General features: G+C 37.1%; 1 protein-coding gene across 11 annotated transcripts in view; it reads left to right on the forward strand.

The window, feature by feature from the left end:
* The window catches only part of LOC133530737 (zinc finger protein 184-like), a 160,286-nt gene that overhangs the window by 8,718 nt on the left and 131,166 nt on the right, over nucleotides 1–20,402 (forward strand). Inside the window, exon 1 of one of the 11 annotated variants that reach the window (XM_061868772.1) lies at nucleotides 11,469–11,661. The exons of the other annotated variants lie outside the window; for them this stretch is intronic. The gene's annotated coding sequence lies outside the window, so the exon portion shown is untranslated. Of the gene's footprint in view, nucleotides 1–11,468; nucleotides 11,662–20,402 lie in introns of those variants that run through there. 11 annotated transcript variants of the gene reach the window in all.

A 20,402-nucleotide genomic window follows, 5' to 3' on the forward strand; every position in this document is an offset into this window, starting at 1 on the left:
TATTACACGTGCAGTCTGTGGGCAACAATTACGCAGCGAGCCTATAATACACTAAGGGTTCAGTATAATAACGTCCTGAGGATGCTGTTGAAGCTGCCGAGGTACTGTAGCGCATCCGGTATGTTCGCGGAGGCGCGGAACGGATGACTTTATGCCATCAGGCGCAAAAGAATAGCGTCTCTGCTGACACGCGTGCGCGGCAGTAGCAACAGCCTCCTAAGGACGTTGGCTGAACGCCTTGATTGCCATCTCCCGAGCTACTGGGTAGACGTGTTGATAGGCAAGGTAAGCTGGATAATTTAATTTTAATTTAGGGTAAATAACCGTAGGGTGTAAGAATTATTTTACTGTTACTAACAAAATTTATGGATCTTATCGGTCTGAAATAAATGATTTTTATTTTTATTTATTATTGACATATATATCTAAGGGCTTACGGGCACTAAGAATGGCACTAGTTCACTGGTGTCACTCACGAATTCTAGCCAATCGTGCAGTCTAACGGAACTAGTTGCGACCAATCGCGCGCGTGATGCGAACTCATCAACCAATCGCGTGCGACGTCAGACTGTACGATTGGCTCGAATTCGAGTGTGTGACACCGCTATACTGGCCCCCATTGCTATTGACCGTAAGGCCCGTCCTTAGATATATATGTCAATGCTTAAAAAAAAAAAAAAAATAGGACATTATAACAAATTGACTAAGTCCCACAGTAAGCTCAATAAGGCTTGTTTTGAGGGTACTTACACAACGATATATATAATATATAAATATTGATAAATACTTAAATACATAGAAAACACCTATGACTCAGGTTCAAATATCCATGCTCATCAGACGAATAAATGTCCTTACCAGGATTTGAAACCCGGGACCATCGGCTTCATAGGCAGGGTCACTACTACCCAACCCACTAGGCCAGACCGGTCCTTACAATCCTAGTTGTATGAGACGTTATTTTATATAACTGGATATACATTTTTATTGCAGTTGCAATACTTCTACAATAGATCATATAGTTATCATAGTAGTAAAATGTAGTATAAGTAACCTATCTTTAAAAAAAACACAACCGAATCGATAACCTCCTCCTTTTGAAATCTTGAAGTCGGTTTAAAAAAATAGCGCCAGTGGCGCCATCGGTATGTTATTATAAATCTTCCTCTTCCTCGCGTTGTCCCGGCATTTATGCCACGGCGTGGGAGCCTGGGGTCCGCTTGGCAACTAATCCCAAGAATTGCCATAGGCTCTAGTTTTTACGAAAGCGACTGACATCTGACCTTTCAACCCTGAGCGTAAACTAGGCCTTATTGGGATTAGTCCAGTATCCTCACAAAGTTTTCCTTCACCGAAAAGCGATTGGTAAATATCAAATGATATTCGTACATATTAAGTTCCGAAAAACTTATTGGTACAAGTCGGGGTTTCAACCCGCGACCTCCGGATTGAAAGCCGCACGCTCTTACCGCTAGGCCACCAGGTATGTTATATTTACGAATATGTCGGTAAAAATAATCTTATACCCCCTTATTCATAAACGTCTCCTCAAGTTGACAAGCCGTTAATAATCGTTTGTTCCTTTCCATTATGAAAGAAATCTCCATGTACCAAAAGTGTCATCAAAAAACCTTAAATAGGTGGCGCTACAATACCTAGAATACTTGAACAAAAAATCAAATCATAGACAGCGCACTTCACTCCGTCAATAACGCCTAGGTTCTTAGCTACTCTAGCGCTACTCTGGAGAGATTTGGAACTATTATTTATAGCTGACCGCTGGACACTTTTGCAACAGTTCTACCATAAGAGATTGCACTCCTTTTAATTCACACTCCATACTTTCCATCATACCAATACGTCGGAATTATCGGAAAGGGACAGACGATTATTAGCGGCGTATCAACTTTAGTAGACGTTTATAAATAAGGGAGATAGTCTATGAACACAATATTGTTATTTCGTAAATCGATTAACCCTTCGGCCACATGCACAATCTCAGCCAGTGTCGCCATCGGTATGTTATTGAAGAATGCCTTCTCGGAAAAAAACGACGGGCGTCTGAGATGGCAAGTGGCTCTACTCATTTACTATAGTTAATAGTTTATATGGTTATAAGTAATTATCCTAAGACTTCGAACGGGAGTTGGTCGGTCAAAAGATAATCTTCTGAGATGGGTATTGGCCGACAAGGTGATATTTTCTGCGAGTGTGGAGTCCTCCAAACAACAAAACACATGGTCGAATGTTCCCTGTGCTCAAACGATGTGCACTGAGGAAGATCTCCTGAGGGCTACACCCAGAGGGCTAGAAGTGGCAAAGCATTGGCAGACAAGAATTTAATTTAAAAGTTTGATCCCTTTACACGAATAAGAAGAAAAACTTATTCTAAGATATTTATACTTACAAATAATTTCATGATTACCTCAAGTTACAAAGGAAGAGCGGTGTCTCCCAACACAAGCATTTTATTTTGCTTACAGGGAGACTCCAACCCCTTTGATCATAATTTACGTGTTTTTGTTGAATAAAGAATTTTGTATTGTATTTGTATTATATTGGCGGCAACAGCTCTATCCAGTTTCTTTGATTTGTGGAGTTCTTTATGAGTTATTTGACCTACGAGGCCGACGATCTCGAACTTTAAGATACGTCAAATATTAGGTTTCGATACGATATGGATTAACAAAATGATTAACCTTCCCTACTGCTTACTTTTGCTGCATAATGTTCTATGGTCAATATAGAATATACGAGTATAACCACCTACATACAAATCCACGCGTACGAAATCGCGGGCAACAGCTAGTAAACACAAATACAAAATAAAAATAAATATTGTTCAAAAGTAAGTACATAATAAATAAAATGAATAAATAAATATTATAGGGAGGGAGTCCCACGGTAAGCCAAGAAGGCTTGTGTTGTGGGTACTCAGACAACGATATATACATATAATATACAAATACTTAAATACATAGTAAACAATAACTTAGAAAAAAATATCTGTGCTCATCAAACAAATAGATGCCCTTATACCGGGATTCGAAACCAGGACCATCGGTTTCATAGGCAGGGTTTATTTGTGTGTTCATCACGAATATTTGATCATACTCGTAAGTTATGGATGTTATCTATGTACATAATTATATATCTATATAAGTACCTACGTATATCTTCGCATAGTACATACCCATATTATGACAAGCTTTGCTTAGTTTGGGAGCAGGTTGTTAGGGTCCTACTGGACGTAGAAATAATAACGCGGACTGTATAAAAATAGGCTGGTTTGTTCCGCCTTAATTACAAATAAATCCCGGCCAAACAATTATAAAAAAACTAATACGGTATTCGTCCGTTGCCGGTGGAGTATGTGAAGCCGAGTGTGTGTCGCGCGGCGCTTGCGCCTTGCCGCGATGACGTCGCGCGCTGTCCGCCGCCCGCGCGTCTCCTTCCATGCGTATGTCCAGTACTTAACACAGGTTGATCTGTAGAACAGTCCAAATATTTATTTATTTGAAAGTGCAAACAGTTATTATGCAACATACCATAACAAAAAATAACACAATAATACACAGGATGTTTATTTAGTTACCTGTAATAATGTGCGGGGTAAATAAATACAATTTTTTTTTCGCGATTTCGGGGTTGTTCCCATAGTAAACGTTGCTCGGTATGACCTATATATTCACACAGTAAATTGGTGGTGACTAAATAAACACCCTGTATATTATATACTTAGTTAAAAATGTATTGCTATCAATTAAAAAGCGCTGGTGGCCTAGCGGTAAGAGCGTGCGACTTGCAATCCGGAGAGGTCGCGGGTTCAAACCCCGGCTCGTACCAATGAGTTTTTCGGAACTTATGTACGAAATATCATTTGATATTTACCAGTCGCTTTTCGGTGAAGGAAAACATCGTGAGGAAACCGGACTAATCCCAACAAGGCTTAGTTTACCCTCTGGGTTGGAAGGTCAGATGGCAGTCGCTTTCGTAAAAACTAGTGCCTACGCCAAAATCTTGGGATTAGTTGTCAAGCGGACCCCAGGCTCCTATGAGCCGTGCCAAATGCCGGGACAACGCGAGGAAGAAGAAGTATTGCTAACAATTGCTGACCACATAGACGCATAAATATTAACAGGTAGAGCAACATTCCATGCGCACGCGCGTCGCGTCAATTTTCTAACGCCATCAAGTTTTTGTCAAAGAAAAATGCATCTTATTACATTACGCAATTGCCTGACCGTTCGTAAACCTTATTGTAATGTAATAAGGTCTAATATAGGTCAGTTGATGTAGTAGTCGTGTCGTGTGATGTTTTGCGTATGTTTTGCGTTTGCGATTGGTTTGCACGATGTCGTGCTCGTGATGTGAGGCTTGTTCCGTAAAATGAGAAATGCTGAAAGATGCGGAAGAAAGAGATTAATATGAGAAATTGAGGTCTTAATCTATTTAACGGCCCGATTCGAAGAATGATTAAGACACGTTTAAGATCTTAGAAAAATCTTTAAAAGATCGATAACTAAACGACATGTCAAAATTGACGTTTATTTCGATTCCGCTGTGATCCCATAAGATTTATCTACAATATTTCTAACGTCAAAGTGACATTGGTTGCCATCCAGCTGCTTATGTCAAGTATACGACATACAAGCGATATCTAAATGAGAACTTATCTAAGCCAGAACTTATCGTTATCGTATATAATTCTTCGAATCGGGCCGTAAGTTATTGATGAGACTTGTAAACGGATTAGATTAAATATACAGGATGGAAAAATATGCGCCTTTTCTGTAAAAGAATGTTGAACTTTACAATCATCAAATAAGCATAGTTTTTAGCTAGCTTTATGCCAATCGGTGTCGTTCGTATGAACTATTGGCTCTGTGAGCGGTAGACTTCGCTAACCCCCATAGCTCCACCATTTGAAAACCATCCAAAAACTTTATCGACAAAGGCTATTTAATCTATTGAATTCTTGAAACTCAAACATCATGGGAGAAAGTAAAGCCCACAGACTCCGTTGGTTGGGCCACCTTGAGAGAATGGACGAAGATCGGAACGTAAAATAACACTAATACTGTTATTTTATTTGGTTTTAGTAATTCATAATATATATAAAATGATTTTCTTCTTATAATTACACTTGACACTACGTATTAATTAAGCATGCTAATCACACTGACACTTCAATATCATAACTTTGCAAGTACTCACTTTCAATGATAATTATGTCACTAGTTTTATAAACAAGGTATTTAGGTAAGTACTAACTTTGAATATTGCATATTCTACACTGTATCTTGGTTGACGTGATCTGGTCCTGGCAGAATATCAGTGCTCTCCATAGGTGAAGCGTAATACTGAGCCAGAACCCTTTTTGTTATGCTGCGACGCACACAACATTTCCCTTTATGTATGGAACAGTATTATTTAAATGTATTTTTTTTTTTTCTCTTTCTACTTCTATTTTGTATAAATGTGTATTTCTCTCGTATAATTTTGTATTCATCTGTTTTTTTTTTTTTGTCATTTTATAATTGTATTTCCTGTGTGTATTGTGGCAAACAAATAAACGGATATCTATCTATCTATCTATCTAAAAAGAGCGTACCTGGGTCGCCTAGCAGGAGGACGTCCTATCGAACGCCCTAGGTATCACTGGAGCGACATTGCGGAGGCGGATCTGCGCGAGCTGCGAGTCGACAATTGGCGAGAAGTCGCACAGGACCGAGAAAAGTGGCGCTGTCTTGTGTCGGAGGCCAAGTCTCATTTTGGGTCGCTGAGCCAACGGAGTAAGTAAGTAAGTAAGTAATTCTTGAAACTGCTCACAAAATGTCGGTTGAGAAATGTGACCCGAAGATGAGAACATCCGCACATACGAAAGCAGTTTTGACCAAGCTGAAACGGACACTTTCGCTAACGCTCGATCAGTAATCAAAATTTTTCAGAGGATTTTATATATCGATCGCTCCAGCTGCCCTTTCCAGACTTCTCAAAAATTTTCACTATAGACGATAATAAAGTTCTTCAAAACACAAATGTACAGGTTTAACTACTTAGTTAAGGACGCGTCAGAAACATATTTAAAACCCTGTACATTTGTGTTTTTGTGTTTTGGTAAGTACCAATAAAGGCTGTATTCTTATTTGCTTCTAACATATAAAACGAAAAAAATCTAGTTACAAATCACATAACGGAATAAATTAGACAAAAAGAAACATCTAACCTAATTGAAGAATTCTCTAGAATTTTGAAGTACTTTTAAGTACATTTGTCTTTTCCATTCTGTAATATTGGGTCATTACCTATGAAATTAGCGTTTTTGTTCATAAGTATTAGTCATGTCATAGTTTATTTATTTTAATAGTAACTTCGAAGTATTTTTTAATTTTATTTATTAGTGCGCTACATAACAACGATTTTACATAGGTACAATTATTTGCTACTTTTATTGTTTTATGTATTCAGAATACCGCCCTGAAAACAGCTCTTTTCATGTGCTGCCGGCTCGAGTATTTAAATGACTTATATTTTTCTGACGGGGCAGATTGAAAAAAATAATATGAGATAAAAAATGTGTCTTAAAAATGTCTCAGATTACTGGCAAAAATTTGTTTGGTTTGACAATGCCATCACAAAATAATCTGCGAATTTCATTGTATGAAAAATCGAATTTCGTTAAAGTTCTCCACACAAAACGCCAATTTCATAGGTGATTACCTAATATTAAAATTGAATTAAATTAATTTTTTTTTGATAAAACGCTTTTTAGCTTATAATATAAATTGGTAAAGTATTTCAATATATATTACGTTAATAACCGTGCTAGATCATCTGTTGCCCAACGGCTGCGTAGGAGTTTCGAATCGCGGTGCCCTTTCACACGATCCTTTTCGTTGTATAAGGGAATTTGAAGGGCATTAGGGAAACCAAAATACCAATAAATATGTTGCTTTATTTATACAAAATAAAGTTATGTTCAAATTGTATAATGCCAATGCAATAAGTTTTTGGCAAAAATTTCATTTTTGGTACAAGTTTTTATTGCTGACTGTACTTTTTTTTCCACAGGCAACTAATACTCAACGAGACAATTCTAAAAACCCCAAGCACAATTAGGTTGCGTTGTTTTATCACAGAGTTCCTATGGCCACCTCCTGTCTCCATCATCAGATTAGCTCGATGGTACCATGATATTGCATTGTTACCTGACTTACATATGTATGCAAATTTTCAGCTTCATCGGAAACTGGGAAGTGGGTCAAATATAACTTGCAAGATTTGTCCCATACAGACTATTTAACAGGGCAAGTTAAATAAATAATAATAAAAGCTTGTTAAAAAAACCGGCCAAGAGCATGTCGGGCCATGCTCAGAGTAGGGTTCCGTAGTTATTCTTCCGTCACAACACGCTAAACTGGAGCTTAAAGTATAGTAGATTGTTAACCAAGGGATAAACTGTGGGTGTACGTCTTTTTACTATGAAGGGGAACTTTTTGCGATAACTCAAAAACAGCTAAACTGATCATATCCGCTATAGTTTTCATTTAATGTCTTTTTTAAGCTCTACTTCCACGATTTTTTTCATATTTTTTTGACCTATGGTTCAAAAGTTAGAGGGGGGGGGGGACACATTTTTTTTCGGAGCGATTATCTCGGAATATATACACTTTATCAAAAAATAATAGTTCAAGACCCCTATTAGTTTTGAAAAACCTTTCAAACGATATCCCACACTGTAGGGTTGAAGCAAAAAAAAATTCACCCCCACTTTACGTATAGGTGGAGGTACCCTAAAAAAAATATTTTTTAGATTTTATTGTACGACTTTGTCGGCTTTATTGATTTATATATCCATGCCATATTTCAGCTTTCTAGCACTAACGACCACGGAGCAAAGCCTCGGACAGATAGACAGACAGACAGACGGACATGGCGAAACTATAAGGGTTCCTAGTTGACTACGGAACCCAAAAAAAAGCGCTGGTGGCCTAATGATAAGAGCGTGCGACTTGCAATCCGGAGGTCGCGGGTTCAAACCTCGGCTCGTACCAATGAGTTTTTCGGAACTTATGCACGAAATATTATTTGATGTTTACCAAGTCGCTTTTCGGTGAAGGAAAACATCGTGAGGAAACCGGACTAATCCCAACAAGGCCTAGTTTACCCTCTGGGTTGGAAGGTCAGATGGCAATCGCTTTCGTAAAAAACTAGTGCCTACGCCAAATCTTGGGATTAGTTGTCAAGCGGACCCCAGGCTGCCATGAGCCGTGAGTAAAATGCCGGGATAACGCGAGGAAGAAGAAGAAGAGCATCTAAATCAGCTCATCCATTTAATTGCGTTGGAGGCTTTTAATTCTACTTTTCAATAAATCTGTCATAACCAATAATATTTACCTAAATTCAAGTAATAGACCGTGTAGTGTATAGTGTATTCAATTATAGGTAAGTATCGTTATTATTTCTTTAAGGATTTGTTGTAAATTGTGAATAATGTATAGATTACTTAATTGTTAAAAATTAACGTTTCATCGTTTTTATTTCGTTTCCAATATTAATACTAGGACAACGCTATGTACGAGTATATAATTGTCGTGTTGTATCAGGTGAAGTACTTTAACTGTACGAGGTAGACTTCGCAATGAGATTCATAAGCTAAAAATGTAAAAAAAATACTTCCTTCGATCAGTCATTATGACAGTGACTCACAAAGATCTTAAGTGCCATAAACCCTACTCTGCCTTAAGCCCTTTATGCTTTTCCCACAACATTTTACAAGATTCGGTGAAATGTGACCTGCAGAGGAGAACATTCGGACTTATGAAAATTTTGCCCAAGCTGAAACGAGAGAACTTCGCTAACGCTCGGTCTAAAAACTTAAATAACCATGTTAGTACCTAAACGTAGCTGTTGAGAGGTTCAGTGCCAGATTAGGGCATTGCACTATATCTGCCAAGAAAAAAATGTAAAAAGTTTGACCAAGAAATAAACCAACTTCGGTACTGAATTTTTAGAGTTCCGTAACCAAGGGTCAAACGGGACCCTATTACTGAGACTTCGCTGTCCATCCGTCTGTCACCAGGCTGTATCTCATGAACCGTGATAGCTACGAGTAGACAGCTGAATTTTCACAGATGATATATTTCTATTGCCGCTATAACAACAATTACTAAAATAGAATAAAATAAATATTTAAGGGGGCTCCCATACAACAAACATATTTTTTTGCCCGTTTTTATAAATAATGGTACGGAACCCTTCGTGCGCGAGTCCGACTCGCATTTGCCCGGTTTTTTTTCCATTAGTGACTACAACAAGGCCAGCATAACCCTAAGCTAATGCTTACAATTACCCTACTCCCAATAGTTTATCAAATACATTAGACACAGTACCTACAAATACCTTATTAAATCCGGTACACAAAATACCGGAATTTATAAAGTACAAGAATTTTAGTTACTATATAAATCACATTACCCACAAACGCTAAAGAATTCCCAAAACTAGTTCGAACGCCGATTCCCACACAAATACCTTCCAAAGTACAATTATACCATAAATATATCTCGAAGATTTCTAAAATGCTAGTGTCCTAGAAACAACGTACGCCTACAGACACCCATTCTTTCTACAACTATACCTAGTCTAAATTTCATAGTGAATAAGTATAAGAACTTGCTTCAAAAATTATCAGACCTATTTATATATTAATTTCCGTGTCATTCAAAACTGACTCTGATTACCTTAAATAAAGTCAATTTTCGTATATATTGGAAAGGTGGTTAAGACGCTTTGGATCGTGTCTATCGGTTGTGCAGGCCAATGCACGATGCATACAACTAACTAGTGATGGGGCAATGCCGTTATTTTTGAGATGCTGGTGAACGGTTTACGTTATTGTTAGTGATAACTGTTAAATTTTATCACGGTATGAAGACATGTATATAGAAACATGAAATTAAAATTTATGTTTTCATTTAGTTCGATGATGAACAGTAAATACAATTATTACAACCTATTATTATTATTTAAAGTAGGTAAAGGTTCTATTTAAGAATTAGTACTGCTTAATTGACTTCGTAACTTCGTAAATGCATTAAAACTACTGACCGACTAAAGTTATTGGCTGATAGAATAGTTCGTGTAAATCTCAAAAATAAGCACACCAAGATTTAAACGGGGAACTAACATATTCGTTTGCACTGAATTACTATGGTTTTTGTTTTATATTTCTAAAAATTTAGCTTTCTTCCAAAATGTTGAGATGGATCAACAACCATGTACAAATATTACAATTACATTGATTTATAGAATGTTGATGTTGATTTTAATTTTTATTCCTAGAAAATGCACCTATTTACTCAACAGTGCAAAGCAAAAAGGTGAGTACCTAATGTGTTTTAACATGAACTTTATTTTTAATAGTATTTAAATAAACTCATTTATTCATGACGAAATTGCATCATTTTGTGTTAGTAACAATTTTGTTCTTAAGACAAGTACTAGTACTAGGTACCTATGTATGTATTAGTATATGTATGTGGTATTTTTTTAAATTTATCTTCTTATTCATTTGTTATAATATAACAATCAATATGTATATTTTATGTATTAATATTTATAACCGTTCAGAAAGACGTGTCGTTATTTTAACGTAGTTATTAAAAAATAACGGTTGCCGTTGGGCAACGGCTCTTCGACTCTCGCGCAGAGACGGTGCTGTAAGCGCTCAATATAGGCTAAAAACATATTATTATATGCAAGACGTTTCTTGTACTACGCGAAAATTAGGGTTGCCGAGCATTTGAGTACATAGTCAATTAAAAAAATTGATTTTAGTTTCATATAGTTGGAATCGCAATGAAATGAAATGTATGTGATTTGCAGCTAGTGTAGAATGCTTAATTTCTTGTCTTCTTTTTAAACAATAAACAATAGATACCGTTTTAATAAATTTTATAGCAGAGGTGACTTCTCTTTTTTTTGTACTTTCTTGGCAATGCATTTAAAATTACAAAAATATTAGTGTATAAAAAAACTTCGGTAACTGAAGTCCTTTTTGAGAACAAGGAAGTGGAACCTAAGTACAAAAGAGCCAGGTCATAGGCCTAGCTTCTAACGCTAGTTCAACCCTACGCCTGCAGGCAAATATGAACGAATGTAAGTTGACTTAGATAAGTATGTTCTGCAATCGAGAGCTGGCCAGTGTGTAGATCAATAATGTGTGAAACAGCATGTGCGCCGCCCGCTCGACAATGAAAACAAACCGTTTTCAAAAATAATTTCGAAAATCGAACGCTAATCTAACCACAGACGATGACGTGGCGCGAAACGGTATTTTTATTTTTCGAACGCGCGCCGATTTGAAGGCGCGTAAAAATGTGACTTTTAAGAACCGTGTTTAAAAAACGTGTTTTTCGTGGCGAATATTTTTTATCCTCGGTAAATAAAAAATTGTAATTTAATACCTGCGTGAAATTGATAAAAGAATTTTAAGTTTCGCAACGCTTGGTAAAATTTAGTGGTTGCGATAAGGAATTTCGCGCTTTATGTGTAGACTGTTATTTAAATCTGTGAACTTTCGGGGATAAAATAACGTTTTTAAATTTAAAAGTGAATTAAGGACTATAAAGTGTCGGATCAACCCGGAAGACAAAGGTTTGTTGTGTTAATTTGCTTACTTTTTGTATATTTTACTTTTTAAAGCAATAGTCTAGACTTTCTATTTCTTGTCTGTTTTTATAAGAGACCATTTGTCCTGTGTTTGAGCCGTTTCCGTTGCGGCATTCGTGTTCGCTAAAATTTCGCAATAGCCTATATTTATTGGACACTTAAACTTTATTTGCGACTGTTTTAGAAATAATGCTGTAATTTTTTCTAATGATTATATAAATTATTACTTTAAAACAGATAAAGTGGTTTGATTTTAGGAGGTTTGTTAATTAAATGGAAAAATGCGTGCGGATTTTATAAATTGCGGTAAGTCATGGACTTAGCAAATTGATTTTGTAAGAAAACCTTGTTTAAAGATATGCCAAGTACAACTTTAAGCTAATACACTTAATAGCTTCTTACTATCAGAATACAGAATACAGCTACAAGCTATACAGAATACATTTCCCTATTCATAACCATGATTTATACTCTATTAAATAAATTATTATTAGTTTTGTTAATAACAGTGTTATTCCGATACAATATTCATGGAATATAAGAAACAGTATTTATATTATAATAGCCCAAAAATAATATTTGTATTATTTAGACCGTCATTTACGGACTACATTAAAGTATTAGACAAATGATTTTTCCAGCAGTTACTTTATATTGTTTACTAAATATTCATAATCATATTATATTTATAGTAAAATCGTCCTTTTCAGAGAGGTAGTGACATTATAAATTATTATTTTCTATTCCTTTAACGCATCAAAATAAAATAAAAATTGGTAACTTTTTAATACTGAAAATTTTATTGCTTATAATTTTATGCAAGTTGCTCCCAAAAGTTGCTCCCAAAATAGTAAGTTTAAAAAAAAAGCCATAACATTGACATTATAACAACCTGTTTATTTATTTATTTAAATAAGAAAATTTTTATTGGCACAACAAAAAACATATAAAATCACTTACATTAAAACACTTATAAATAAAAAAATTGACCTAAGTCTAAGGTCGCTCGGTAGGGTGCCCAGAAAGCTGGCCGCATTGTCCCGCTGGATGGCAATGCTGATCCGCTGGGAAAAATATTTTTGAGGGCGCTTTGACAGCTCCTCATAGAGGCAACGCGCGCTAGACCCCCGCGGCCCCAGGGTTTCTACCCCAAACGCCGCAAATAATATTGCTACTACCTAGTGTGACATTTATTAAAATAACTTTATAAAAACACAGTTTAATACTCAGTTAGGCAAGCATATTAAAATAGTGCAAGATAATAACAAATAAATAACAAAATCTAAGTATTTATAAACACAACATAAAACATATAAAACTTAAATCTAAATCTAAAAATAAATAAAACTAATATTAAAATAAATAATTAAAACTATCCCCCTGCGGCATGGTGCCGTAGATGCTGGCAGCATTTCCTCGTTGTATCGCAATACTTATTCTCTGTGCGAGGAAGCTGCCAGCTCTACGATCACCGGTAGCGTCTGCAATTTTTTGGATAATTCCTTGAACAGTGTAGATGCATTCGGACCCCACGGGCCAAGGGTCTCGACGCCAAAAGGTACGAAATCGTATTCGGGGCCGAGACCCCTATATTTGATTTTTTTTAATTTTTCGGCCGCCTCTGCCGCCGCGCCGGCTTTTGCAGTTGTGCCGTGGAGGTGAGACGGGGCTAGGGTGTCTACACATGTGGCGTCCCACACCAGCACCCGTCCCATCTTCCACGGAATTGAAACATTCCGTCCGGTCTCTTACCATCGTCTCTTACAATACCAGCTGGCTCAAGAAGAGCTGGCACGTTCACGCTGGCAAGAGACCGGCGGAGAATATCGTTAAGCGCGGTCGTGTCTAGAGAAATAAATTAAATTAAAATTAAATTAATAAATTAAAATTAAATTTAAATTATTTATTTCTATACAAAACACAGAAAAACATAATTGGTATCCTGGCGGACCCCAAACTAGGCTGAGCCTGTATCTCGGGACTCTTGAGTGCAATACATTGGCAATAAGTATATGTTTATTTTAGTGAGCAGTACCCCTAGTGCAATTTTTTTCGATTTCGAAACGTGACGTACGCGTTTGCGTTAAGTCTTCATTTAGTATGGGATTTAGAAACAGCGCGCCAAGCGGGACGTTTTGGAAACTCAAAATCCATACAAAATGAGACTTAACGCAAACGCGTACGTCACGTTACGCCATCGAATAAATTTACACTAGGGGTACAGGTTTAAGTTATGGGTAAAAACTAGTGACCATAAACGATTCTAACCCTTTACCAGGCTAAGGGATATATATTTCCCACATGCGGCTCTTCAAACATGTGTTCTATTTTCGATGAGTAAGACTGACAATCGATTGTCATTTTTGAACTGTCAGCCCTGGTAAAGGATTAAATTGTCACAGTAATGCTTTATATAATATATACAAATAAACTTACATAAATCCTAGTTTCTGTTGAAAGTCGCATTGAAAAAGACGTTCTTCTTCTTCTTCCTCGCGTTGTCCCGGCATTTTTGCCACGGCCCATGGGAGCCTGGGGTCCGCTTGACCACTAATCCCAAGATTTGGCGTAGGCACTAGTTTTATACGAAAGCGACTGCCATCTGACCTTCCAACCCAGAGGGTAAACTAGGCCTTGTTGGGATAGTCCGGTTTCCTCACGATGTTTTCCTTCACCGAAAAGCGACTGGTAAATATCAAATGATATTTCGTACATAAGTTCCGAAAAACTCATTGGTACGAGCCGGGGTTGAACCCGCGACCTCAGGATTGCAAGTCGCACGCTCTTACCGCTAGGCCACCAGCGATTCATCGCAATGAAAAGACGTTAATGGGCCTATTTGAATTTGGTTGTCAATTTGTTTCCGTCGATTTCGATAAAATTTGGTGTATTGATAGAGTTCCACAACCACATTCTATAGAATATCAACGCAATTTAACAGTACTTATGTCCTGAAAAATCTTCCCCTGCGTTACGAAAATGAATAGAATTTTCTAACTCAAAGGAAAATTTAATATTTACGTACAATTTTTTGTCTCAATTTGTGACTTCATGTTTATTTTTCCGAGAATGAGGAGCTTTTCAAATTTATCAAATCGTATCAAAATCTGTCGAAAAAATCGATTTCAAAATTAAACGCGGCCCTAAAAGGGCATTGGATAGTAAAATAATGTAAATATTTACGTTTCTATTCATACAAACTTACAAAACTTCATTAGTTAATTATTGTTTTATCCTTTTTTAAATATAAAAAATCCAAATAACAGAATAACCAAATAAATAAATAAATTTCCACCCGCAGACGCTCCGGCTGTGGAATGAGCTCCTGCCGAGGTTTTCCCGAGGGTATACAGTATGGGGTTCTTCAAAAAAGGAGTGTACAGGTTTTTAAAGGGTCGGCAACGCGCGTGTAGCACCTCTGGAGTTGCAGGCGTCCATAGGCTACGGTGACTGCTTACCATCAGGCGGGCCGTATGCTATATATATATTTATAATTACATATTTACAATATGTGGCAGAACATGCATTCATGTAACCTATCTATTGACATGACAAATTAAAGTTCTAGCAAAATAAATGATTCTGATTCTGATAGAAAGTATAGGGGAGAGATTTAACTAATCTTAATTCTACTGGCAAAGCGTTCCACAACTGAACAGCCCGGAAGGTAAAAGAGCTATTATCACATTTTGAAGTAGACGAAGGAGGAGCAAGAATATGAGTCTGAGAACATCTGATAGAAGAGAGTATACTTAATAATATTTTTTTGTTGAAGTTCTTAGAAAAATTTTCAAAATGACAGAGTCACGGGGGTTCGCGAGGTCTACAGCTCACAGAGTCACTAGTTTATGGGATACTTAGAATAAGAACATTTCCTTTAAAAAGATCTAAGAGTGAAGTATACAACGAAATCGTTCATACAAAAAGAGGAAACGTTTTACTTCACTTCCAGATATTTTCCATTCTCCATGATTTTTTGTATGTTATTGATACTATGAAAAACTAGGTCTCTAGGTATTCCTTTTTTCAAAACTTGCAAAACAAAAAAAAATTGAAAAAAAAAAGCCAAACAAACCTATAATGTATTATTCTGAGGCGATCGACATCAAAATAAAAGTGATTTGTTAAGATTTTGTTACTGGAAAACCGTTTTCCCTCGTCTCCCGAAATGGAGTTTCATTGAAAAATTACCGTTATTTCGTTAGATTCGAAAAGCTATTTTTCCCTCTTAAATAGCAAATATCTACTTGACTCACGAGTTCATAAGAACTTGGAAATATTTAGTTCATTCTCGTAAGTTGAATTCTTCAATTCATAGAAGATTCTAGTTCTACCCAATACTGTGTAGTAGTCATATTTCAACCGACATAATAAATTCACCCCGGTTTAGCGAGAGAAAACCACCGGATAGTGTACGAGATTTCCTTTGGTTGATTTTATGTAAATAATTAACGGCAGCACGCGAACGCATGCGCCTAGTTATGTAACGTAGATTTAAAACAACCCGTTTGCATGGACATCTCTGCGCGTCTCCATTGCTGCAAGTACGTAGAGAAGAGGGGTCCATATTGGGTTGCATATAATCATCATTGTGCATACAAATGAATAGAATAGAAGAATAGAAAAACGTTTATTGCAAAACCATCTACAAACAGCACCACATTAAAAAAACAAAAAAAAACTAATACGCAATAGTTACAGTGATGATGCTGTAATAGAGGCTACAATTGGACACCACTCAGCATATATTATGCTCTAACATATATATGCTACAGCGCTGGTCTTCCGTGGAGCCCAGGGCAAGAAGATAGCTCAGATCAGTAAAGGCAGTATCACACAGTGATTTAGCAAGTATTAATATTTAAATGTAAAGTCATATTATATTGTGTCATACATTTTGAGTCATAATATTTGATGACATACATACTATACATAGCAGCTGTCATACATTTTTTGTGCATAACCTAACGAACCTAACCTAAAATTTTTGACTATAAAAATTATGACATAACTCATTTATGACAAAAACTCAGTAATGCTCAGGAATAATTCTGACTAAAGATTTTATGACTTACAATTTTATGCATAAAATGTTATTGGCAGTTAAAAATATGACAATAGTTGTTATGCGACCAGAGGGAGTCCCGAAACAGCGATGGAATATATATGTCGTAAGCCGATCGTAAGATCAGGCAGATTGTGAAATTCCTAGGCATATTGTGAGACGTCAGAAATATATGTCTCCTTACCTGAGTTGACGGAGCCCGCTTAGCCTATTTCTGGGCATTTTGCATATAGCATCCTGAGAATGATAGCAGAGAGGTGGGATTCGGATATTCTCCGCCGATATAGAATAGGTATTTTTATGAAACCCGTTAATATAAGATAGTTTACTAATGTAGTTTTATAAGTGTCTTGTAACTAACAATCTATGGATCTGAAGAATCTGAAAATGAATAAATGGTGAATCAACTTTTTTTGTTTTGTTATCCTGTCCCGTTGTCCAAGGGACAACAGTGGCACAGTTTGTTTGAAGAGACGTTGTATGCCGTTCTATTAACATGCTTAGTAGGGGGGCCCATTATGGATATTCGTTATAACGACCACAAAAACGCAAGTTTGATACATTTTAAGTACCATAAAATCAGTATTTCAATGAACTTTTGTCCCCTGGACAACTAATCGTAACCATGGCAACGAGTGACGCTAAAAAGTTGATTCTCCCAAATATATACAGGTTGGACAAATAAGAATGATACACTTTGTTTTTAAATTTTAATTACAAGAAGTGGAAATTTTACTAAATATTTTTTCATAAATATATTATTCAGGGTTGGCAATTGTATACGGAAGATAATTTCTGCCAAATGTCTACCACTAGCAGCAAGCAATTTTATCTCAAATGTTTCTGTTGTTTAAAACACGTTGTTTGCTCGATTAATTTTGAAAAAAAGTGACAGTGATTGGCACCCAAATTCCCCAAATGTTGCAGCTCTTGACTTATTTCTGTGGGGCTATCTAAAATTACGTGTCTATGCTAACGAGCTGATGAAATTTAAACAGTTAAAACCGAGTATTCGACACAAATGTACTAAGATAATGCCAAAAATGTGCGAATAGATGTTGAACATTGGGATGATAAGGGCTTACATTCGCCTGCTGTTAGAGGTGGACATAATATGTCAGACATTATGTTTCGCATGAATTTGCCAACCCTGAAGAATATATTTTTAAAACAATACTTAATCATTTTTGAACTTAATACAGTTAAAATTTAAAAACAAAATGTATACTTCTTATTTGTCCACCCTGTACATGTTTTAATTTTATTTTTTTATTTTTTATTTTGCCCATCAGGCATCTGAAGCAACCTAACGAACGTATTCTATCTATTGGTCGTGTGACTACCGTCAAAACATTACGATGTGCCTGATCTTATGATTAGCCGGCACTTATACGCGAATGAAGCTCTGAGTACATTTTGACTTCAACAAAATCCACATAACTGACACTTGTCTGATAGACGTAGTATACCCGGCCCGCAGCTTAGAATATTATCCAATAGACAATCTTTCACTATGAACTACTACAATGTCAAATATTGTAATGCCGTGCAAGAAATTTGACATTTAGAATTTTAATTTAGCCAATCAAAACTTTAGGAACTAATTACAACTTTTTTATTTATTATCTTTTTTGTAGCGGGAAATTGTGTTTTCGGTAATAGCTGACGGTATATATATGGAGAAGAGATAACTGTCAGTGATAAATATCAGTCATGTAGACCGTTTTTTTAAGTAAAAAATGTACTAAGTGCTTCGTCTATCCTCCTGACGACCGGTGTTTTGTCCGTAATACAAGAACCCCAATAATTGTAAATTTGACAGAGATCATTTAAGCTGTCAAATTTTGAAACTCAGTCGTCAGGAATCTATAGGTATATATTCCGTCGCTGATAGGTACCACTATTTATCGTACCGTGGAACAATGTACACGCGCCCACAACCTAGCCCTGCTCGCACATAATTTACATACATTTCAATAAAACTAGGGACGGCGGAAAAATTCTATAATGTTACCGAGAATTGGACGAAGATTTCTCGATACCACCAACCGGTCTCAGGATGCTAAAGCAATCTTTTCCTGATGAACCTGGTACCATAAGAGATCCATCCGCAAAGGATGATGGGGTGGAAGAGATTACCGATACCGTCGAAATTGGGATATTGGGATGATACATGTTGATTTTTTTTTATTTTTTTTTTTTTTTTTTTTACGTCTAAAGTGAAGGAGAACATAGACGCCATTCGTGTGTACTTTCCAGATGAAGTTATACACAAACCGCAGTCGCTTTACCGTGCCATAGAGGCCAAGGTGCATGAGGGGGATGTGCGGGGTGCAGTTCGCCTCTTAATGTCGGATTCAAAATTAGCACCTAACAATGACAACACTTTAAGGGAGCTGCGGAACAAGCACCCTTCTTCTTCGAGGCAGCTTGCATTGCCAGCTGAACCAGATGCTTCGAGCTCCTTCTTAAGTGTTTCTTCTTCCGACGTTGTAGATGCTTTGGGGAGCTTTTATAATGGGTCGGCTGCTGGTTTGGATGGCCTTCGTCCTCAGCATTTAAAGGAGTTGACGTCACCTTCGGCGGGTAGCAATGGGCCTATATTGCTCGAATCTTTGACCAAATTGTGCAATTTCCTCTTAAGAGGCATGGTTAATCCTCAAGTTTGCCCTTACTTGTATGGTGCGTCAATTTGTGCTTTGACGAAAAAGGACGGGAGCGTTAGGCCTATTGCTATCGGGAATACCATACGTCGTTTGGTCTCTAAGCTTTGTTGCCGTTCTGTCAGGGACGAAATGGCCGAGTATCTTCAGCCGCATCAAGTGGGTTTTTGGCACGCCCTTGGGCTGTGAGGCGGCAATACATGCCACACGTACCTTTGCACAGATAAACGGCAATGTTGACAGAGTTATTTTAAAGTTAGATATTAAGAATGCGTTTAACTCTGTGGAAAGGGATACTATGCTGGATGAGGTGAAGGATCTGGTACCCTCTTTATATCCTTTCCTCTACCAGTGCTATGCTTCACCCAGTAATCTTTTTTATAACAGTGACGTATTGTCCTCGCAGGTCGGTGTGCAGCAGGGGGATCCTTTAGGCCCTTTGGTTTTTTGTCTGGCTATACAAAAGTTGGTAACTTCTTTGGATTCTCCTCTTAATATATGGTACCTGGATGATGGCACAATTGGTGGGCCGCCGGAAGTCGTTCTGGAAGATTTAAAAAAGTTGTTGCCGTCTTTATCAGCCATTGGTTTGGAGGTTAGTACCACGAAGTGCGAGTTGTTTCCATGTCGCTCGAATGGTTCCATAACCGACTTCCAGGCTTTACTTCCTGGTTTAAAAATCGTGGGTGTGGCGGACTTCACGCTCCTTGGGGCTCCAATTTTCCCAGAAGGGGTGCCCACTGTTATTGGAAAGAAGGCGGAGGCATTGTCTGCATCGCTTATTCATCTTAAGCAGTTGTCGGCTCATGTTGCGTTGGTTTTGTTACGTAGCTCCTTTTCAATGCCACGTATGGTTTATACTTTGCGGACATCCCCGTCATGGTTATTTCAGCAGTCGGTTAAGGACTTTGACCAAATATTGCGACGTGGCCTTGAGGCTATTTTAAACGTTACCCTTGATGAGTCACAGTGGGTTCAAGCTGCGCTACCTGTCAGGT

Source organism: Cydia pomonella, chromosome 23, assembly GCF_033807575.1.
Source record: "Cydia pomonella isolate Wapato2018A chromosome 23, ilCydPomo1, whole genome shotgun sequence".
Taxonomy (NCBI): Eukaryota; Metazoa; Arthropoda; class Insecta; order Lepidoptera; family Tortricidae; genus Cydia; species Cydia pomonella.